General features: G+C 33.8%; 1 protein-coding gene across 1 annotated transcript in view; it reads left to right on the top strand.

The window, feature by feature from the left end:
* The window catches only part of LOC118201985 (uncharacterized), a 156,826-nt gene that overhangs the window by 1,014 nt on the left and 130,586 nt on the right, over positions 1-25,226 (top strand). The window lies entirely within an intron of this gene.

Here is a 25,226-nt window from a genome sequence, read left to right as displayed (position 1 = left end):
TTGTAGACACCCTGTATTTTAATAATACTTTAAATGTTTTTTATGTTTAAGGCGAATGTCCCTTTGGGCTTAAAATCCTAGTATACGGTCCCACGATTTTGAAAATTGCCGCTAAAAACAAAATGACTCATTTACTGCTCATCATAATGTTGCCAAAAGTCGCCAAAACGTGCCGTAGGGTTTTCATCGCAGAGAACCCGTTGGCGCTTCGGGAAAGAACCCGTTGGCGCTGTTGCATTTTTACTCGCCAAGCTCGCGGTTCATCGGCGATGAGCCGAGCCGCAAACGTGATTTTTAGTGCATTTAAATTTATTTACAGACAAAACAATATATTAAGCATATGGTAGTAAAAATTCACAGATAATAAGCATGTAGATGTAAAACTAAATGGTTAAACGTGATATACTAAATAAATTTGTATTAAATTCAAGTTAGCACAGAAAAGAATATATTTAGCATAAGACAATATATAAGCATTTATAACGGAAATAAGAATTCATTTGAAAAACATAAATTAGTATTAATGTACTGAAATTAACCGGTTAAACGTGATAAACGAAAAAAATTTCTCTTAAATTCCAGTTAACACAGAAAACAATATATTCCTTACACCAGCAGTGTTTTGCTAATTTTGATGATCATGGTGATGCATCAAACTATTCTGTCATCTTAGATAATCAATAATATTTTGTATTTCAATTTAATCATCTATTTATGTCACACCTGCCATCCTCTGAAAGGTTATTTATTGTTAGAAAAGCATTAACAATATATTATCTTGTTAAAATTTTACGCCAGAAAATTGATTTAATCTCATAATTTTAGATGACAATAACCAATAATAAAAATAAAAGCATTACTTAGTTATTTAAATTGCTGGTTTTTAGAGCTGTTAATAATTAAGAACACAACGTGAACAGCCGTGTTACAAATTAGCATTCACCCCTCCCGCCGTATTTTCTTCCTTTCATCCCGAACCAAGAACCGGCATCTATCTACGAAAATATTTCTATCTATTCGTTGTTAAAAAATTCAGAAAAATAATAATAAATAAGAGAAGACATAAATCTGCAAATGCGAATAACGACAGTGATAATTCAACAAAATGAACGCAAGAGGAATGGTTGCAAACTTCGAACATGGGAATACGATAAATCCGCTGGGTTACCAGGTTTGAACTATTATCGCCAAAGTTGGCGATATTTACATTTACCGGGTTCTCTCCGGAAGTGCTTCCGTGCCGTATACTAGGATAAACTAAAACTAAACAATTCCCGATAGACAGTCTCATGCGCTGGAGATAAAAATGTTTTACTCTCTACATTGTTGCCATTGAAATTTTTGAATTTCTTAGTCAAAAATTTGTTAAAAGTTTTACAAAATATGAAATAGACATTGAAACAAATTACAAATTCGGGCTTCTAGGTGTCCATATTCGGGTAGAGGACTACGTTATTCACAATTTGATGGCTCTAGGTACCGTTGTTTTTTGGTATTGCGACAAACATGCATACATTCAAGCAGATACTTCATTAATTAATTTATTTAAATACGAGGGTGATAATATTTGGTGAAAACAATTTTAGAAGTGATTAGACGCAAATTTTCGTTTCCAGACTAATAGCCCTTCTAGGCTAACGCTTCTCTGGGTTAAAAATTACTTTTAGCGTTGCTACTAGCTGATTATACTGTTTGACTGAAACAAACTGAGAAACCGCTGTTTTATTTCTCTGAAAAGATATGCAGACTTTACAATTGGAATCTAATATTTTGAACAATTGAATATACCCATGGAAATCTCTGCTTACATTTTCTTCTCTTATTGAAATTAAAACCGTCTTTACTGGAATTGGAAAATGATAGAAAGATTATGTCACCTCTTGCGGAATATTTTTTTTTCTTTAATATGGTGTATAATCACTTTGAACAGATATACATACCTTACATCTTGCTTTCATAGTTTTTACTAAAGTATTGATAAAGTCTTGTGGAATTGCATGCCACTTTTCTAAAATTGCATATTCAGCTCCGGCGAGGAATTGAGCGTGCTGAAATTCAGTGTGCTAAGGCATCCCACCCATACTCAATCGGGTGAGTAAGGCGGCCAATTGATTTGAATAATGTTTTCTATTTGCAAATATTCTGACACCACATATGCCCGATGAGGCCTAGCATTGTCATCCTATAACAAAAACTGGACCAACAGCACCTCTAAACAGTCTTAACTTGAAGTACCAGTACATCGTCCACGTATCTCTGAGCGGTTACAGAACATCCTTGAAAGACATGCAGCTCGGTGTGGCCACTTTTCATGATTCCTCCCCCAAATCATTAAACCACGATCGCGGAAACGGGATATTTCGCGGTTAAGAGAAGGCAGGTTGCGTGTTCCTTTCTCTCTCCAAATCAAACACGCCTAGACTCAAATATAATCCAGATGTATGTTCAGACTATATCTGGACTCGTCAGTAAACAGTACTTCGGGACCATTCGTCTAGACTCCATTGAACATGACATCAGTTTGAAGGGGCCCCTTTGGAAGCTAGAGTGAGTGGAACACAAACTATTGGTTTTCTCGCATAGAGTCCAACCCAACGACTTCGTGTAACAGTATACATCTCGTTGGTCCAACCTCTTTAAGCCTTTATTCAGCAACAGAGCAGGTAATTCGAATTCCTGTGGCAGCCTGAATTTCTAAAACCTAATCTCTTGTAGTCGCTTCGCGGTTTCTTCAAGCAGACGACGACAGAAGGCGGCCTTCTGATGCAGTTGTTGCTCTTGGTCACCCTTGACCTGGCTGTCTATCATCTGATTCAGTGCTTAAAAAAAGCGGCTCCAGACTCTTGATATGACACTTACAAGGGATACTCAAATCTTGGGTGACCTCCATTTGTGTTTGACTTCCCTCGATTGTGCCAATCATTCGCCACTTTTGACCCTCACTTAAATGATGCCGTTGAGCTCTAACCAATGAATACTGATCACTTTCAGAAACCGCATTCATTTTAAACAACAGAACATATCGGAATTCCGACCTACGTCCATTGCGCACCACATTATCAATCACTGAATTTGCATATTTACTGCACTAACGTATGAGCGAAAGTGGAATTTTGTGTCAGTTGTATTTAATTTAACAGAAATAATTACATCATATGGCATTGCTTGCAACGTAGTGATCATTATTTTTTCTCATTATCCTTTAATTTTTGTGACCAGTGTATATGTGTGTGTGTGTAAGAAAAATACGTAAAAGATTAATTACAATTTAAATTAGCAATTTCATGATGCATAATTTTAATGCCTTTGATGCGTAATTTTAATTTGGTATATCGCTTCTGTATTCTAAAAATAGTAACCTTTTTATGCACTGCGTTATTTTGTTATTACTAATCCATGTCATATGACTGTTGCGCAATACGATGATATAAATGGAACCCAAACTGAAACAGTCAATAATAATTTTACAGCAGTGTTAATTATCCAAGCAAAATGTATTGATAACAAAACCCTATAGTATGAATTAAGATTTCAGTTGGTAACTGAGACTTTTTGAAACATTTTATAATATACTAAATGAATATACATTTAGTTTAACATGGGAACGTCATATATATTCCGTTTGAAAAGTGAAAAAATACATCTTAATTCCATAACCATATCAATGTTTTTAATTAGCTATACGAATTAAATTTATTTAAGTTGTCGGAGGCTAAAGTGCCTTAACCCTATATGACACATAAATAAATTTCGAAAATTATTGAAATTAAAAAGTAAGATATAAGGGTATACCCCCTTCGCAGTGTACATGCGTTGTTACCCTTCGCAGTGTACATGGTAAGGGCTATCTTTCTTAGTATCAGAAAAAAGTATTAAGAACTACATCTGTTGCTTTTAAATAGCTTTGTTAGTTAATTAATAACAGATTAAATTTGAGTAATAACATTTTGCCGAATGGCAAAAATCTCGAAGGAAAAGTGAAACAACGCATGTACACTGCGAAGGGGGGGGGAGTTTCGATATCTCCCGTTCTACTGGGCCGATTGACAAAATTCAAATTGCGTTTTTCACGTCTCAAAAGCGCGACTTAGGATATATATTAGGTTTATATATAGCACTATTCTAACATAGATATTTTGACACAAAATCGTATTTTTTACTGAAATAACATACCAATTTTTTTACATATTTCGATTCTACGACTCAAATTGTGCCAGACTGCCAAGTTTTGTGAAAATCGTACTAGCAGTTTTTAAAAAATTAGCTCTCAAAATTTTAGCTCCTCAATGGTAGTTGAATGTGGCATATATTTATCAATACCTCTTTCTTTATTAAACTTTTTTGATGTTTTTCCTTTCATATTTCAAAATTTAGGTTCATTCCAAATAAAATTTACCCATTTTTTGTGTTTTATTTTTAAAATTTCTATTTTTAAATAATTTTTATAAATTTTTCGAAAATTTTGAATTATAACTTATAAAATTTTTACTATCATCTTAAAGTAGGTGTAGTTCTAAGTATACCTGCAGAAAATTAGAGTTTTTTTATTCAAAATTTTCTAAGATAAACACGAATTTACATATTTTGTGTTTTGAAATTTGGCATCTTTTTTTTTTTTGAGCGATAATAGCGCCAAATGTGGTCTTTGTTACAGTGAATTTTTAACCTTGAATTTCAAATAAATTTTTAGGGAGAATTAATTATATGAAATTTTTCCCTGAATGATGCGTAAGAAATATTTATTAATACTTTATGAAAAGCTATTTTTTTTTTAAATTATAGATGATATTATTCAAATTTTAAACTCTTTAAATTTCTTTCCCCCCCCTTCTTTTTCTTCTTTTTTTTTTTTTTTTCTTTTTTAAATACTTGTAAGAGTAAATTTTTACCTTCGCCGTGTTATCGTCTGCTGGTTTAGTTTATTTTCACAGTGTTTTAAAGCAAACAGGACGTTGATAGTTTGTGTCATGCCCCAGCTTTAAAAATTATATATATAAGTATAAATTCCTACATTAAATCCTTTTCGAAAGAATGTTTTAAGTAGCTAATTTTCTCGGATCACTCTGTGGTACAGAATAAACATTGCTGGACTGTTTTATTTATTTTTCATTAAAAAAATCTTTTAATTAAAATAGTTATTCTTTGGACTTTGCTTTGAAAAGCTGTCTTCAACTTGCAGTTGATGTAATTGATATTAAAAAAAACGACAAGAATGTAAAATTTATGGAAGTGTAACAATCGAAAAATCTTAATCTTCTTGTGGTGAGCACTGAAAATAAATGTAGAAGGAAAGTAGAAAATTAGTGAGAAAAGTAAGCAAAAATTTGAAAGGGGAATTTGACTGTCAGAAATACCAAGTGTTTCGAAAAGTTGGATTCTTTTGAATATACTTTTAAGAATACTTCAAGGAATTTGGGTGTTCAAAGAGAAAATACTTAGACATATACACCAGCAAATGCCATCAATTGAGCTTGTGCTAACGGAAAAGACTGTTTGTATAAATTTAAATTACGTTATAAAACATCATATCATCGTAAACGGAGAATCCCATGATTTCTTAGTCAAATTATTTGAATATTCAGGAATTTATCCAGTGATGTATGTTAATGTCACCTAAAGACGTTTTCCCTTTTGATAAAACCAGTCTTTCCTTTCCTCTCCTCTCTTCTCATCTTTTCATCTTTCATTCATTTTCTCAGTCTTTCCTCAAAATGCTTAGCCTCTAATGACTGATAAAGGCTCAGACCAAGTACTGGTGAAATAGATTGAATTGGATTATTAAGTTACGGCAAAGCAGGGCTATCTGCCCTAAAAGGAGGGATGCCTTCGTGAAGAACTTTTTATGGGAAAACAGCTGGCATACACGTTACAATGAGAAAAACCACGAAAACGCCCATGCAACCAGCCCGTTCGCGGGGATTCGAACCCCGGAGCGAACTACCAGTGTGCAGCGACTTTACCGCTCAGCCGTTTGTGAAACTTTATGAAATGGAAGGTAATAACTTTATTTAAAGTGAATGTCAGAAATACCAAGATGTTTCGAAACGTTGGATGCTTTTTAATATACTTGCAGAATGCGTGAAGAAAAAGAGCAAGCCATTAAGAAGAAAAATTAATTTTTGCATAAAATTTAGTATTTTTTTTAAATTTAAAATTTCTTAATCTTATGATATTTGATTCTTGCGATTTCAAAAATTAAATATTTGATTAAAATATGAATAACATTTTAAGAAACTAACTGTAGGATGATAAAATTGTGTAAAACAATAAGCATAATGTTAAAGCTATTTAAAGCAATATATGCAAGTCATCCTAAGTTAAAATGTCGGTTATACATCTTTCTCATTTATATATCTTTTCTGAACGGAACATTGAAAGGCCTGTTAACTGTGCTTTACTGTATTTTCTCTTTTAATATATTCAGTTTTCACATGCATCGTAGTCTGGGACACACAGTATTCTTCCGAAAGAAACGCAATTCAAATAAATAAAATCGAATCCTGGAAAATTTGTATTAATAAATATATTTAAAATGCTCAGTTCGAATGCATAAATAGAAAATTTGAAGAGACAATGCAACACAAACAATTAAAATAAAAGTCTAAAAATTTTAAAATTACCTAAAATAATAACTATGACAAAAAAAATTATAAAGAAAATTATTTGAAAAAAAAAAAAAAAAAAAAAAAAAAAAAAAGATGCACCTTATATTTAAACTACGCAGTTCGAATGGGTAAGCAGAAAATTTTAAAACAGTTATTCGAAATAAACCATGCAACTTAATCAATTAAAATGAAATTCGAAAAATAATAATAATAATAATAATAATAATAACATAAAAATATAATATTTGAAAGAAAGAACTTTGTGATTTTTTTTTTTCCTCTCACGGGAAAGGAAATTAGGTTGCCATATATTAAGAAGTTCGCCAATATTCTTGGCGCAACTGAAAAAAAAGCGCCAACATAAATTTGTTAATTTCTCCGTAAATTTCGCACCAAATTTTACAAATTTTCATATTTGGGCATAATTTGAGTCGTAGAATTGAAATATGGAAAAAAAAATGGTATGTTATTTCAGAAAAAGTCCGATTTCGTGTCAAAATAACCATGTTAGAACAGAGCTATATATCCTAGGTCGCGTTTTCGTCGATTCTGAGCTGTGACTCCGAGCTAGTAGGTTGTTCTGTGGTTACGCTTAAAAATACTGACCTAGTCCCGTAGGGGTCGGTGATCATACCTTTGATTGATTAGTTACCTTCGGGTAAGTAAAATGTCCTTTTATAGGACACCACTCGATAGTTCTGATGAAGAGGATTGGCCGAAAATTCATGAAATTCTTATCAATACCTGCAGTGAAGAATTCGAAGCCGATATGAAGATACTGCTGTATGTTAATTTAAAGTCGGTAGACGATTACAGAAAAGCAACTCTGGTTTTACAGAAAAGAAGTATACCATTTCATACTTTTCAGTTGCTCAGCGAAAAACCTATTAAGGTTGTTCTTAAGGGCCTCCCGTCGACGATGAAGGAAGAAATAATACAGGCCTATCTGGAGAAAAGGAAATTCCCGATAAGCAAAGTTAAGCAGTTTACAAGACGTAGAGGGAATGTTATCGAGAAACTTCCGATATTCCTATTGGAGTTGAAGAAAACGAAGGAAGGACATGCTCTCCATGGGCTTAATAACATGCTAAGTGTTAATGTCAAGATTGAGAAGTTTGCCCCTAAAAGACGAGTGATCCAGTGCTACAGATGTCAAGAGTACGGACATTCGCAGCATCTCTGCTCAAATCCTGAGCGATGCTGCAAGTGTGGACAGCAACATAGAAGTAAGGACTGCCCAGTAAAGCCAAAAGAAAAACCCAAGTGCATTTTCTGCTCACTACCGCATGTAAGTTCTTACAGGGGTTGCCCCGTGTACAAGAAGCGCTATGAAGCAAAGAAGCAGCAGACGAAGCCAGCAGCCAAGATCCCTACTCCGGCAGATTTTCCGAAATTCATCGAAGCAGAGGAAGACAGCAGTAAAACCCAGATGAAACCTCTCTACAGTGATAGAGTAAAGAAGAAATTGGAACCCCCACCCAAAGAGTACAAGGAAGTCATAGACTGGATTCAAGATCCTAAAATCAAAAAATTTCTGAACAGTATAGTCGAGCACATTGAGAAGATCCGCGCTGCAAAAACCACGGCTGAGAAGTTTACTGCCGGGTTCAAAGCAGCCATGACACTGATGAGGTTTGTTGAAAGTGAAGAGTAATCATCAGCTTAGAAGCATATGAGGAAATTTCACTATTTTTACGATTTCTTTTACTTTTTCTAACACACAGGTTCCACTGTTTCCAGCAGCAGAGCTCGGGGTCAGTACTTGGGTGGGTGACCACCCCCGTGACTGGCCTCGACGTATCATCTTTCGTCAACTAGTGAAGATACATCACAGCTTGTACGGCGGCCAATGAAGAACCAGATGCTTGAACCCTCCTTCTCCTAAGTCAACTTACCCAACTCAGGTGCATTAGCACATGTTCCAGTTTCACCTTCATCGGTGCGGCGTAAATCACCCTAATTTTCTAATTCCTCCCTGGCCTTAAGGCATATTTCCAACAGAGACGGTTAAAGTAGCAGAGGCTACTAAATGCCGCCTAACCACTCACTCGATTTCGAAGTCGCGCTTTCGAGACATGAAGAGTGCAATTTGAATTTCGTCAACCGGCCCAGTAGAACGGGAGATATAGAACTGTCCCCCCTTTTTTTTGCGCAGTGTTCATTGGACGCCATTTAAAATAAACCTATATAATATCATGTTTCGAGACTAACAGCGTTTGGGCTAAAAACTGTGTAAATACAGTTAATACTGAAAATATGTTACATTAAAGCTTCCTAGCACCAAAATCATTTTCATTCAACATTTCTGAATCATATTGTTCACCTGATTTAGAAAACTTTTTCCTTAAACTAGCCTTGCGAATTTTAACGTGATGATCGTTCTGAGCGAATGTTCCATAGGAATCAGTTCCTGACGAAGTTAGAACTAGTGTGAGCCCCATTATTAAAACTAGTTATTGCATCAAATATCTGACAATTTTGAAGTATTTATAGTATAGTAACAAAAATACTGTTTGACGTGCTTTTTTTGTAGGCAATTGTTAAAACTTTCATTTAGATTTTGAATTCTAGAATATATTCTCCTTTAAGCTTTCTCTCTGACAGAGTTAAAAAAGAAAGAAAGAAAGGAGGGGAAAAGAAACCCACCCGATTTCATAGTTGTAAGTACTTTAGGTAATGAGTGTTTTATCATTCATTAGTTTCAAGAGATTTATTGCAGCCAAATGATGTGTTAGAATACACAGAACGTCACGCTGCAGATTGTCATCTGCTGACGGTAGACAGAATAAATTTCTTGCATGAGTTTAGCCATACATCATCTGTTCATTTGCTGACATGATGACGAATCGCAAACCAGTAGTTAAGTCTGAATTCTTAGAATTTCAGCATCACTCCCTCAGAACGAAGCACCTTGCTCGAAACATTCCTTCCTCCCTGCCTTTGGTTGAAGCCAGTGCTATCGGAAGGATAACCTCTAATTATATTGTTCTTATTTTCTGGTTAAGGTTTTTATGCCTTTAGTTAATCTGCATGCAATAATTGTAGATTTATCAACAATTTAAAAGTTGTTTAAGTGCGGCTAAGCCTAATTTTTGTTTACCATAGCAGGCCATATTTGTTAACATTTGAAACTTGGCCGAATAGTGAATTTAATTTCTGCACCTTCAGTGCCTTTTTGCCAAGTGGAACCAAAATTAAACTTTCATTTTTGTCCACCGAAAAATCTGTCTTGTTGCCTACTGGCCGAATTGCGTGTTTTTGCGTAGAAACTCTAATTTTAATTGTTAAAAAAAAAAGTTTAAACTGTATTTGGTGTTTTATTTTTTTTCCCTATATTTTTCATGATATTTAATAAATAAAGGTAAAACATAAAACGTTAAGAAAAGGTCCCTTTGGGCGTAATATATGAAGAATAAAATGACGTCTTCTATATACATGACAAACATTTATTTAAACTATGAAGACGTTGTACAGCAGAGTAGAAACATGATATTACACAGCGCTTTGCACGTCTCTCTTACATGCTATACTCATCATTGACTTTGGCTAACTACGTATTAACTAAGTATAAATATTACGCAGCAGAGAACTTGCTTATCATGCGCATGCGCTAGGGAAATTAACGGCGGTTGCCAACATACCCTCTTTCGACGTCGATTCTCCTATTCCTGAAAAGTAAAACAAAATACATATTAAACAGTATTCAATCCTATAATTGTACAACAGTTTTGATGTTTAACGGGAGTCAGGAGTTTGGTTAACACATCAGCTCCCATTTCACTGAGCCCACCAGCGGCCGAGCGGTAAAGTCGCTGAACACTGGTAGTTCGGTCCGAGGTTCGAATCCCGCGAACGAGCTGGCTGCATGGGTGTTTTCGTGGTTTTCCCCATGTGTAACGTGTATACGAGCCAGTTTCCCTTAGAAAGTCCTCCACGAAGGCATCCCTCCCCTTAGGCAGATAGCCCTAGTGTGCTTTGCCATAATTAAATACACCAATACACCCATTTCACTGGTAGGTATGTACTGCACATCTAATTCACCGCGTTCATATACTTCACGCACAAAATGATGGCGAATGTCTATGTGCTTTGTACGGTAGTGAAACACTGAGTTCTTCGTAATTTTCTGAGCTCCTTGATTGTCGCAGTATATTGTTGTTGGGTGTTCTATGTTGTAACCCAGCTCTTTCAGGAAAAGAGGTAGGTAGGCGATTTCTTTGGCGGCCTCAGACAGAGCCATATATTCCGCCTCCGTTGAAGATAGAGCTACACTGCGTTTTTTTCGTGATTCCCAGGTTATGGCTGAACCACTTAATATATATACAAAACCTGTGTAGGATTTTCTATCATCGACATTTGATGCCCAATCTGCATCCACAAAGGCGGTGAGTGGTTTTCCTGTTTTCGTATAAATTAGTCCTTGATCTTGGGTTCCCTTTAGATATCGAAGTATTCTTTTCGCAGCATGCCAATGTTCTTTTCCCGGATTTTTGTTAAATTGACTTAAGAAATTCACGGCGTATGATATCTGGCCTAGTAGCTACTGAAAGGTACATTAGTGATCCGATCAGATTTCTAAATGGAACATTTTTCTTGTCAGCGATTTCGTTTTCGTTGTTAGGACACATCTCTTTTGATAATTTTTTGTTGTTATCTATAGGTGAAGACACGGATTTAGCATTTTGCATATTATACCGATTTTAAATATCATCAACGTATTTCTTTTGAGAAAATTTAATTGAATTCTCATTTTGGTAAAATTCTATGCCTAAGCAATAATGTAATTTCTCCAAGTCTTTCATTTTGAAAGCAGAAGCTAAACTATCGCGAATTGTTTCATATGTTTGCTTAGAATCGGTAAAAACGATAAGATCGTCTATATAAACGATTATAATAGTTTCACTGTTAGACGTCTTTTTAATATAAGCACAATTATCTGAATTAAGAGATTTAAATTTCATAGATTTCAATTTTTCATCCAACTTTTTGTACCACTGACGTCCTGACTGTTTAAGACCGTATAATGATCTCTTTAAAAGACATACTTTATCTGAATTAGTTTTATCGCGAAAACCTTCGGGAATTTCCATGTAGATTTCTTCATCTAAATTTCCATTTACATAGGCCATTACAAAATCTAATTGGTAACCTTTGAGATTGTGTTCTACTGCGTAGGCTAAAACTGTTCTTATGGAATTTAATCTAGCAACAGGGGAAAAGTTTTGACAAAGTATGGATAACAATACATGCCAGTCAGTAAATCCATACACAAGAAAGGTAAAAAAATTATGCGTAATTGCGTAAGTTGAGGTGGTTCTATGCCATTGAAATACTAGTTTAATTTTTTATTTATTTATTTATTTTTGGATAACGCTGTGGATTTAACAATTTGGGAATTGTCCAGTGACGAAAAGTCTGCAATTGAATTTTTTCAAAGAAAAGGCATCATTCATGATAGAAAATTATGTTTGAACAACCACGAGATGAAATTATGCTTTAGTGATAACTCGGTAGCGAAATGGCGGTGCAGGAAAAAAACGTGTAATGAGAAGAAAGGATTAAGAAGTCAAAATTGGTTTGACTTTTCGTCAACAGCACTTCCATTAAGCTATGTTTAGCCATTTATATACATAAATTATAATAATAAAAATTGTACTACATGGAATTAACTTTTCATCTGAATTAAAATAATAATCTGAAGTAATTATTTACTACAGTCAAAAATCGTTAATTCGGACACCCATAATCCGGAATAATCTATAATCCGGACCTCAAAGCTACAAACTTCAAACAAACGCATGCGCATAGGCGTTTAAGTGCGCGCGTAAGACCTTTACGGCTGCGAATATGCTTGTGCGCATGCTCATAAAAGTTTACGCATGCGCGTTTAATGTATAACGGACGGTGTAAGCTAAGTTAAAATTATCTAATTCAGTTAATGTTGCAGATTGCGTTGTTCCTTAATCTTCGAATTGGATCCGGGTTATTATTTTTTGCAGACTGTTAGAGCAATTTTATAAAAGTAAGCTTAAACTTTCGATTATATCAAATAGAATTTCCGATATATATTTGTTAATATGTAAAGGATCTAAAGCGAAAGTATGTTTCGAAATCCGAAATCTGTTTATCAATTTCACGCTGCTCGGCGGGGGGAACGCCGCGGCGCGCAATGAATTGGAAGTTGATCTGTCAGCACTATCCTTATCTTCAGTGCAGATGTTTTTATTTTATTTTGCTTATAATTCCTTACCAAATGTAGTATTTCATCTCGATGTGCTCCGTCTTTGATATAATTTAAAACAAGTTCCTCGTCATTATAATTCGCTTCCGATAGTGAAGAAAGTGACAGAGGTTATTGAAAACGAAAAAATTTCGATTGACAAATTAGTCGCTATTCTCGACACAGCAATTATAGGACTTGAACAGCGGAACTTTGTAACTAAACAAGAAATTATGTCTGTTTAATAGAATTAAAGAGAAAGTATTATCACATGAAACGAAGCAACTTACACAACTTACATTAAAAGAAATGTTTAATAAAGTAAACAAATATTAAGCTTTTTCTTTTTGTAAATTTTGATACCCTTTAGATCATAATTGTTCTTTATTTCATAAATTACGGTTTCATATTTTTAATTTTGTAACTTCTGCATGCCATCTGACTGATGATCTATAATCCGGAAAAATCGATAATCCGAAATCGCCGAAGTCCCGACGAGTCCGGATTAACGTATTTTGACTGTATTATGCTTACATTCAATAATGTTTAGCCTTTTTATATAAATTATGATAATAAAAAATGTATTTTATGAAATCAACTTTTCATCTACATTAAAACAATAATCTTAGATAGTTATTTACTATAATGCTTCTTTTCTTGCGTTAGGGTTGCCGTAAATATTTTTGGCAGCATTGGCATCAAGAATAGTTTGGCGATTTGTTACGGTCCTCAAAACGGAATTGTACCGCCAAAAGATTACATTTAGTGCTATTTAAATTAAGAATAACTGATTTGTTATTCATATAAACCCAGAACCAGTGCCAGATTTCGTATGGCAGCAACGGGCAGCAGAATTTAGGGAACACAAAGGAAGGCGCTTCGTAGCATTGTGAATTTAGGAGCCGGCCCTCAATAAGTATTAAGTGTATGTGGGAATTTATTTATTCAGGAATCATATAAACATTATACATGTACAAGAAAGGCGTAAGTATAATAAATAACTCAATACAATTCAAGCTTAACTGTCTCAGTGCGCGATAGAAGCAAAATGAAATTTAGCGAAACAACTTGTGTTTAGTCGCCAATCTCATAATACATAGCCAAATATGTATAGAGAATGATAGCTAACTTTTATGATGACAGCCGCGAATCTGAAGGTTTTCGGATATCGCAAACCAAATGTGAAGTTTTCCATTTAGCGGATTTTGTAAAGAAACGTGGAGAAGCGGTAATAAATGAAGAGGATATAAAAGAAGTTTTTCACTGTGATGACAATGCTCCTCAATCATCAATCAATTGCCGAATGGCGAAATCTGTAGTATGATTCTAGATCCAGAAAATAGCGTTACAGACAGAGAGACGAAAAAATTTCGATTGATAAGTTAGTCGGAATGCTAGACACAACAATTACGGGACTTCAACAATGGAACTTTGCAACTGAATAAGAAATTATGTCTGCTTATGGAATTAAAGAGAAAGTATTAATACAAAAAACGAAGCAACTTAAACAACTTAAAAGAAATGTTTAATGAAGTAAAAAAAAAAATAAATATTAAGCTTTTTTTGGTAAATTTTAATACCCTTTAGATCATAAATGCTTCATTATTTCATAAATCACGATTTCATATTTTTAATTTTATAATTTCTACATGCCATTTTACTACATTTAAAATGATGATCTAATATTCGGAAAAATTCCAAATCCGGAATCGCCGAAGTCCCGACGAGGTCCGGATCTGGGACTTTGTACTGTATTACAAAATTTATGTATTTATTTTGCGGGGAAAAACAGATCTGATAACAAATTTTCTGCCGAATCCGAAATATCTTTAAAAAAATAAACCTGGCTCCTTTATCTGGTAGGATTACTTCGATAAATGCAGAAAGTACGATATGGGACATTCTGAAAGTTTTAACGGGAATCCACTTCAAAAACAATAAAAAGAAAGTGCTGCAGATTTAAAAAAATAAAATAAAATAACATAAATAAATAAATACTTAAAAAAAATCGAAAGCTTTAAGATTTAATATTACACCCCAAGGGGCATTTTTTTTAACATTTTGTATGTTACTTTTATTTATTAAATATCATGTTCTTAGCACTTAAACCACATAAAATTCATTTCAACAGCAATATCACAAAATATTTAAAAACAGCATATCTCAAGAATTTCTGATATACACTCTCGAGCGCTGGAGATAAAAATGTGTTTTATTTACCGTATATACCCGCGTATAAGTCGACCCCCCCCCACTTCGACATAAAAAATTCGTAGAAAATAAGAAACCCGCGTATAAGTCGACCCCCCACTTCCGAAATCGATCGAGAAACTTCGAAAAATGTTTTTTAAGTACTACATTTATTCAAAATCATCTGAGAAAAAAAAAAGTAAATATACGATAAAAAAATACCTTGGTAAATAAACAAAATCAAAATCCTTCTTCTAGAATTTGTTCTGGAAATTCTAGAATTCTAGAATTTGTTCCGGAAAAGATTATCGTACGTAAAATCTATCTGCATTTCCCATTTTTAAAAGTTAAAAGAAATATTCAAAAATGTTCAGTTATTGCGTGGGCTATTTTTTTAAATTTTGACGTGTACGCCTGTTAACAAAAGTATTTCATGAATGAACAATAACTATTATAAAGACTTATACGTACGTTTTATCGAAACTTACTCTAGTTAAAGTATGAAACTCTGTGATTAGTTCGTCATATAATTTAAGTCATGAAATTACTTCAAGTAAATGACTTATTTGATAAGTCGTCCAATTTGAGCGCGAGAAGAAAACAACTGCATTATATAAAGAAATTTTGGAACTTCCGATTTTAATTTTTTATGGCCCCGCGTATAAGTCGACCCTCCCACTTTGAAGTCTTTTTTTTGTCCAAAATATCTCGACTTATAGGCGGGTATATACGGTATTTATTTTGTGTGTGTGTATATATATATTTGTAATGATAGCACTAATTTTGGAAGCACTATGCGTAAAAATGCTTAATTGCGTAGTTATTGATACTTAGAGCGTCCATCCATTTTTGAAGAAGAAGCAGTCGAGCCGGGTGGCAACAATTCACTTGGCACTCCACTCGTGCCTATTAAAGAACATTTATAATTTTTGATATTATTGCCATAGAAGCGAATATAGCAGCTCATACATGATTGCAGTAAAGCATCTAGCGAAGAGGAAAGTACAAGCCAAAGTGACGTATCAATTCATAGAAAGGAGGGAGGAGTCAAAAGTTTCAGTTTTTAATGCTTGATATACAATTCGGTGATTGGTCAAGAGGCATCTGCATTAAGGGTTATGTAAGATGGCATGATTAATTTTAATGACGCAGTACAGGGCTATTTTTAGGACAGATAGATGAAGTTCTCAAATGAAATAAAAAATAAAAGAGGTTATAGTGAATTAAATTTAGAAGTTTGCTTTCATACTTTTTATCTTATATATATATATTTGTAATAATAAAATTCCATAGTCAAGAATACACTTAAAATTCTATATGTTCTTTTCATTTTTAATGGCGACGGTCTCTTATTTGAAAGTACGTGGAATTAAATCCACAGCCCCGTAGTCAAGTTGTTTTTCCCGCCTTTTCTACACGTACAGTTATAGAATGTTCTCGAGATATTCAAAGCGAACTGGAATGGCTGACGCATGGACCTTGTAAGAGATAGACTAACCCAGTGGGCGGAGCCCGCGTCATCGACATGTCGGCAAGAAAGAGTAGGGACGATTTGGTTTACTTTAACACTGAAACCTATGGTGTTTGTATCACATAACTCTTTTTAATTATTAAATGTAATACGTTTTATAGTGATGAGATTATGAAAGCCCCAGTTTTTCCAAATAGGATTTAATATATCTCATTAAAGCACTTTTTACTGCATTTCGCGCATTTTTTTCACGCGTAATTCTTGTACAAACATCTTTACTTTGGTAAAGCGGTAAAAACTCTAAGCGCAAAATTTATGAACTTTATTTTGCGTACAAATAACGTAAAATTAAATAAAATTGATGGTACGTGATGCTTTGAAATAAATAAGGTAAAATTAAACAAGATCTGATATTTTTTTTTTAATTTAATGACCAGTGATTTTCAAAACTATAATAACATTACAAAACAATCATTATTTGATTATATCATCATTAACTTATTAACATTAAAGTGGAATATTTATTTTAGTAATTTATAAAATTCGGAGCATAAAATTTTCTGAGTTTAATGAAGGGGGAAAAAAAGGTAAAATAAAATCTAGAAGCACTCAGATTTTTTTATTACGCCCAAAAGGAACCTTTTTTTTAACGTTTTGTGTGTCACCTATATTTATTGAATATCATGTTCTTCTCCCGTAAACCACATATATTTTGAAAACAGGATATCTTTAGAATTCTTTGTACGACAGTTTAGAAACTGCGTGCTCTGGAATATCTCAGTGTGACTGAAGATAAATACGCAGGTGTTATTTTTCCGTTAGTTGAATCTTGCCTGCCCCCTGACATCTTACGCGTGTGGGAGAGGGAACGGGAGAGCTCGTCACAACAAGGTAAGAGCGATCTTGAATCTATTCTTCTGTTTTTGAAAAATGAAGTGATATCTGAAGAGAGAATTAAATTAGCGCGTTTTTCTTTTGATAAAAGTAGAAAATCTAAAAGTTACATTAATGATGAGTCTAATATTCCTACTTGTAATGATTTGTATACAGGAGACAAATTTAAAGAAAATGCTCCTATTAAGAAAGTTGAGGAATCGTGTTTATTTTGGGATAAGCCACATTTAACAGAAAAATATTTTAAAGCTAGAACGCTTACATATCAGGATAAAAAATATTTAATATTTAATTGCCTGACTAGTTTTAAGAATGTTGAAGAATTGAATAGATTTGTACTAGAATCGAGAATGTTATTGTCACTGGGAAAGTTTAATCTTAGAAAATGGCAGTCGAATTGTGAAACCGAAATAATTCCCAACTCTAAATTAGATACATTCGTTTGCGTTTTAGGGTTAAACTGGGATTTGAAGGATGATACTCTTTCCTGTAAAATTGAGTCACTAAAGAAAGAGGAGATTGTCGCGAGTAAACGAACACTCCTTTCTTGCGCGCATAAGTTATTTGACCCAGTAGGCTTCCTTTCTCCCGTTACCCTGTTCCCAAAGGTGATATTGCAAGAGTGTTGGAAATTACGATTAAATTGGGATCAAAAATTGCTAGAATATTTAGAAAAGAAGTCCATACAATGGGTAAAGGAAATGAAACTGCTGTCTGATGTCAAAATTCCTAGATGGCTTAATATTGACAGATCGGTTAACGGAGATGTAAGTCTTCATGTTTTCAGCGATGCCAGCAAGCATGCCTACGCTACCTGTATTTTCTTAAGAGTGAAGACCGAAAATAAGGTTTATTTAAATTTTGTGCAAGCACGCACTAGAGTTGCGCCTTTAAAGAGTATATCCATTCCTCGTTTGGAATTATTATCCTGCTTAATCGGAGCACGCTTGGGACGTATGGTCTTTTCAGATTTGAACATGCCAAATTTAAGAACATTCTTCTGGACTGACTCAACAACCGCTTTGTGCTGGATCCAGCGAGACGTACGGTGGGGAACTTTCGTTTGGAATCGTGTCCAAGAAATCATAACACTTACAAAAATAGAAGATTGGCATTACATCCCTTCGGAGCTGAATGCCGCCGATCTCCCTTCTAGAGGCTGTTCAGTTAAACAGTTTTTGCTGTCGAAATGGTGGGAGGGCCCATCATGGCTGTTAGAACCAGAATCGTCATGGTCAAGAGGCACCGATTTGCCGGACGAAGAGATCATAAATTCAGAAAGGCGTAAATCAGTATTGACAACTCTTAACAAAGATTCTAAACCTGACAATTGGTATTACAGGTACTTTTCATCCATAAAGAAAATTTTACGCATGTTAGGTTGGATTCTTAGGTTTTACTTTAAATTACGAAGAATTACAAACGAAACCTCCAAAATTTTGTCAGTGTCGGAAATTGAAATAGCTGAGATAACTCTTATGTTATTGGTTCAAAGAGAATCATTTAAGAGTGTGAACGATGATAAAATTAAAGACCTCAGACCTATAGTTGATCGTGATGGTTTGATCAGAGCTAAAACCAATATTTCTTATCGCGACGATACTGATGACTTTAAGTTTCCTGTCATTTTGCCATCTGATCATGCAGTAGTAAAATTACTAATAATGAATGCACATAATGAGCTGCTGCATGCTGGTCTTCTATGGTGATGTCTCATTTGCGGGAAAAGTATTGGATCCTCAAAACTCGTAAGACAGTACGAAACTGCATTAGAAAATGTGTTAAATGTCAAAGATTTAAATCCAAAAGTTGTGATGTAACTTCAGGAATTTTGCCGAAAGATAGAGTACGTGATGCAAATGTTTTTGAGATAGTGGGTGTCGATCTGGCAGGACCCCTCTACCTTAAAGATGGTTGAAAAGCTTGTATTGTTCTTTACACATGTGCGGTCTATAGGGCCATTCATCTGGAGTCAGTAACATCCTTGACAAGTGAAGCTTTTTTCCAGTCATTGAGACGTTTCATTTCTCGTCGCGGAAGACCATCTATAATATACTCAGACAATGGCAGTAATTTTAAAGGAGCGGAGAATCTTCTGCATACAATTGATTGGGAGAGTCTGCGATCAAAGGCCGCTGAGCAAAGAATTCAGTGGAAATTTATTCCTCCTTCCGCACCTTGGTGGGGCGGTTGGTGGGAACGTTTAGTTCAAATGGTGAAACAGATTCTGAGAAAAGATCTAGGTCGTGCTGCCCTGGATTACGAGGAGTTGCTTACAGTACTATGCGACTGTGAGAGAGTAATCAATACTAGGCCATTTACTTACGTGTCGGAAGACGTTGAAGATTCATCCCCATTAACTCCAGAAATGTTCCTGCGGGAGATTTCCAAATCAGGAGTACCTGATATCGATACAGTGGATAAGGAAAAACTGAGTAAACGAGCTAAATATCTACAAAAGGTGAGAGAACAACTTAGAGCAAGATTCTGTGTGGAATATCTAGGACAGTTACGTCAGCAGTCCATTAAAAACTCTATAGCTAAACCTCTCCAGGTGGGTGAAATTGTTCTACTTGAAGATAACAACAAAAAACGTGCTTTTTGGAACCTGGCGCGTGTCATAAAGCTGCTACCTGGTCGTGATGGACAAATAAGACTTGCTCTCATAAAAACAGAGACTTCTGAGTTTCTGAGACCAGTGCAAAGACTGTACAGACTTGAGCTGGATAACCCAGTCCAAAAGGATATGACTGAAAATATTCCTATGACTTACCAGCAGTGGTAGAACTGTGAAACCAGTGATACGTCTGTGAAATGTTTTGTACTTGTTTGAATACTTTGTAATAATTTGATTTATTTTTATTTTTCTAGGTTTAGTATTATCTGTTAATATGTCTAGAAAATTATGGAATGCTGCATCTCCAGGTAAATTTGTATTTCAATTTAATTAGAACATCTTGGTAGGCATAATTTTATACTTCAATATTGTATACTGTTCTATTATGCATATATTATACTTAACAGATGTGTGAATTTACCTACCAGTAAATTCAGGTGGGAGGAATATGTAGCGAATAGTTTATCCAACAGATGGCAGTATCTGCCAAGCTCCTTTGGTAATTGTCAATGCGCATGCGCAAGCGGAGTATAAAAAGAAATGTTATTAGGTGAATGAGCTTTCGTTAATAATGTTGCTGCGCGTTTTCGCTGTGTAAATAAAAGTATATTTTTATATCATAGATGTTCTTTACTCTCTAATGCGAAGCACTAGGTTAGTGCACGAATCTCTTCTGATTCAGAAACCATTTTCAAACCGTGGATCACCACAACAGGACTTTGTTTTTACTTAGAAAGCTGATGCATGTTGTTTTATCATTTAATCAATTTTATTTTTTCTTAGAAAACAGATGCACGTTGTTTTATCATTTAATCAATTGCATTTACTCTTCTGTTTGCGCATAATAATCGCTGATCACCACTGGATCTGATAAGTGTATATATTTATTTACTCAATATTTATTTACAAGAATTATTCATTCTACTATTTTATGATGAATTAGATAGATAGGACTATGTTTTTACTCGCGAAGCTGTTGGTAAATAAACAAAATCAAAATCCTTCTAGAATTTGTTCCGGAAATTCTAGAATTCTAGAATTTGTTCCGGAAAAGATTATCGTACGTAACATCTATCTGCATTTCCCATTTTTAAAAGTTAAAAGAAATATTCAAAACTGTTCAGTTATTGCGTGGGCTATTTTTTTAAATTTTGACGTGTACGCCTGTTAACAAAAGTATTTCATGAATGAACAATAACTATTATAAAGACTTATACGTACGTTTTATCGAAACTTACTCTAGTTAAAGTATGAAACTCTGTGATTAGTTCGTCATATAATTTAAGTCATGAAATTACTTCACGTAAATGACTTATTTGATAAGTCGTCCAATTTGAGCGCGGGAAGAAAACAACTGCATTATATAAAGAAATTTTTGAACTTCCGATTTAAATTTTTTATGGCCCCGCGTATAAGTCGACCCTCCCACTTTGAAGTCTTTTTTTTTGTTCAAAATATCTCGACTTATACGCGGGTATATACGGTATTTATTTTGTGTGTGTGTATGTATGTATATATTTGTAATGATAGCACAAATTTTGGAAGCACTATGCGTAAAAATGCTTAATTGCGTAGTTATTTGATACTTAGAGCGTCCATCCATTTTCGAAGAAGAAGCAGTCAAGCCGGATTAAATTCCTTTTATTTATTCAAATTCCCATTTTGTGGCAACAATTCACTTGGCACTCCACTCGTGCCTATTAAAGAACATTTATAATTTTTGATATTATTGCCATAGAAGCGAATATAGCAGCTCATACATGATTGCAGTAAAGCATCTAGCGAAGAGGAAAGTACAAGCCAAAGTGACGTATCAATTCATAGAAAGGAGGGAGGAGTCAAAAGTTTCAGTTTTTAATGCTTGATATACAATTCGGTGATTGGTCAAGAGGCATCTGCATTAAGGGTTATGTAAGATGGCATGATTAATTTTAATGACGCAGTACAGGGCTATTTTTAGGACAGATAGATGAAGTTCTCAAATGAAATAAAAAATAAAAGAGGTTATAGTGAATTAAATTTAGAAGTTTGCTTTCATACTTTTTATCTTATATATATATATTTGTAATAATAAAATTCCATAGTCAAGAATACACTTAAAATTCTATATGTTCTTTTCATTTTTAATGGCGACGGTCTCTTATTTGAAAGTACGTGAAATTAAATCCACAGCCCCGTAGTCAAGTTGTTTTTCCCGCCTTTTCTACACGTACAGTTATAGAATGTTCTCGAGATATTCAAAGCGAACTGGAATGGCTGACGCATGGACCTTATAAGAGATAGACTAACCCAGTGGGCGGAGCCCGCGTCATCGACATGTCGGCAAGAAAGAGTAGGGACGATTTGGTTTACTTTAACACTGAAACCTATGGTGTTTGTATCACATAACTCTTTTTAATTATTAAATGTAATACGTTTTATAGTGATGAGATTATGAAAGCCTCAGTTTTTCCAAATAGGATTTAATATATCTTATTAAAGCACTTTTTACTGCATTTCGCGCATTTTTTTCACGCGTAATTCTTGTACAAACATCTTTACTTTGGTAAAACGGTAAAAACTCTAAGCGCAAAATTTATGAACTTTATTTTGCGTACAAATAACGTAAAATTAAATAAAATTGATGGTACGTGATGCTTTGAAATAAATAAGGTAAAATTAAACAAGATCTGATATTTTTTTTTTTAATTTAATGACCAGTGATTTTCAAAACTATAATAACATTACAAAACAATCATTATTTGATTATATCATCATTAACTTATTAACATTAAAGTGGAATATTTATTTTAGTAATTTATAAAATTCGGAGCATAACATTTTCTGAGTTTAATGAAGGGGGGAAAAAAGGTAAAATAAAATCTAGAAGCACTCAGATTTTATATTACGCCCAAAAGGAACCTTTTTTTTTAACGTTTTGTGTGTCACCTATATTTATTGAATATCATGTTCTTCTCCCGTAAACCACATACATTTGAAAACAGGATATCTTTAGAATTTCCGCACTGGAGATAAAACTGTTATTTTCCGTACAGTGCTCGCTCTGAACTCGTTGACTTTGTTAATCAAAAATTCGTTAAAGTTTTACAAAATAGGAAATAGATTAAAACAAATTCGAAATTCGGCCATCCAGAAGCCCATGTTCGGGTGGAGGTTTACATTATTCAAAATTTGATGGCTCTAGATATTGTCGTTTTTGTCACAGTGCGAGAAACATACATGTATTCATGGAGATTCTTCATTATTTAATTTCTTTAAATATAATACAGGGCGATAATATTTGGTAACAACAATTTGCAAGGAGACACGGACGTTTATAGTAAAACAGCGCAAAATGCCGCTTCGAAACTAACAGCCTTTCTAGGCTACCGCCCATTTGGGCTAATAAATTAAATTAACAGTAAATAAAAAAAATATTATGCAGAACTAAAAATAAGTTAAAAAAAATAATCATTGTAAAATACAAGCAAAATTAATTATTACGGTTAAATACAATTTTAATATTAGAATTAAATGTATAAATATTTTTAAGGAGTCAAAAGAGTTTATCAATATGATGTATTATGAAATATAGTTGAAACAAAATTCCTTTATAGAAATTGTGCTATAATACTCATCTATAATTTTAAAAAAGCATCACAATTCTGAATTTTAAACAAAACTTTCAAAAATTCGTTTTTAAATATTTTAGTATTTTTACTTATTTACACCAATAAAAGCATAAAAATTGCAAGAGAAAATTGCTTTTTTGAAACTTTTAGTTCAGATTTAAAATATTATTTTATAAAAGAAATAGTTACAAATTTCCTTACAGCATAGGAAAAGCTAAAAATATATCCAGCCCTGAAAGCATGCAATAGCTTTATAATTATTTCGAACGTTAATTATGCTTGATAAATATGCTAAATTTTTAAAAATCTATCTCAAATTTCAAAAATAAAAATATGTAGAAATTCAAATTTGTGAAATGAGGCGCTACAACCAGCTTTTTCTTGACAAATAATACACGCTGCAATAGGCAACCACTGTTAAATTTCTGCAAGTCTACTCCTCCGGATGTGATCAAGATGTCAGCCGGGAACGCCTCAGACGAGGGAGAAAACCCATTTGGTTTAGTCTATTTCTTATAAGTTCCATGGGCTGACGCATGGACCTAGGCGTGAAAAAATGCGCGAAATGCAGTAAAAAGTGCTTTAATGAGATATATTAAATCATATTTGGAAAAAACTGTGGCTTTCATAATCTCATCACTATACAACGTATCACATTTAATAATTAAAAAGAGTTATGTGGTACATACACCATAGGTATCAATGTTAAAGTAAACCAGATCGTCCCTACTCTTTCTTGCCGACATGTCAGTGACGCGCGCCCCGCCCACTGGGTTAATCTATCTCTTATAAGGTCCCAGGGATAAATAGAAGGGCTAGCTCATTTCTTTGTTCGACTCCTCGCCGACGCGAGCCTGATGGGGGGACGTAACAGGCAATAATCTGACGTCACTGTGATGCCACCTGTCCTGATTTCCCGCGTTTAAAACAGTAGTTTCATTGAGCTGCGAGACGATTTTCTAGAGGTTACATATCCCAAATTAATTTTAATAATATATATATCTGTTTTCTAATAATGTATATATTTAAAATAATATATATATATGCAATTTTAGTCAGTTTTTATTTTAAATTCTATATTGTAAAGTATCATTTACGTAATATGGCTTTTTGCGCTGCAGTAACGTGCCGTAGCACTTACAGAAGTATGAAAGGATGAGATATTTTACTTCATGGAACCAAAGGATCCAAATGAGAGTTTGTTTTTGACGAAAGAATGGATACACAAATGTCAAAGAGAAGATTTTATTAATGTGAAGAGCGGAAAAATCTGCAGCGAACATTTTCTATGCAGTGTTTATGAAGATGATATGAAAAATCGCTTGTTTGGATAGCCACAAAAAGACACTATTGAAATGGAATGCTGTGCCGAAAGTAAATTATGATGACAATAATAAATCGAAATTGATGATGACAATAATAAATCAAATTTTAATGATTTTGAAATAAAACTCACAAATGAAAATGTAGATCATCCTGAATGTTTAAGGATAAACAAGAATGCATTGATAATTTGAAGAACAAAATAATATCCTTAGAAAATTGTATTAAAGTATTGAAAAATAGAGAAAAGAAAAATTTTAGAATGTTTGTTCAGCGACAAAGAAGGTGGACGACA

Source organism: Stegodyphus dumicola, chromosome 4 (genome assembly GCF_044657685.1).
Source record: "Stegodyphus dumicola isolate Sdum_Otavi_A_Nest chromosome 4, ASM4465768v1".
Classification (NCBI taxonomy): Eukaryota; Metazoa; Arthropoda; class Arachnida; order Araneae; family Eresidae; genus Stegodyphus; species Stegodyphus dumicola.
The sequence above is the reverse complement of the archived record's forward strand: the minus strand, read 5'-3'. Positions and strand labels throughout refer to the sequence as shown.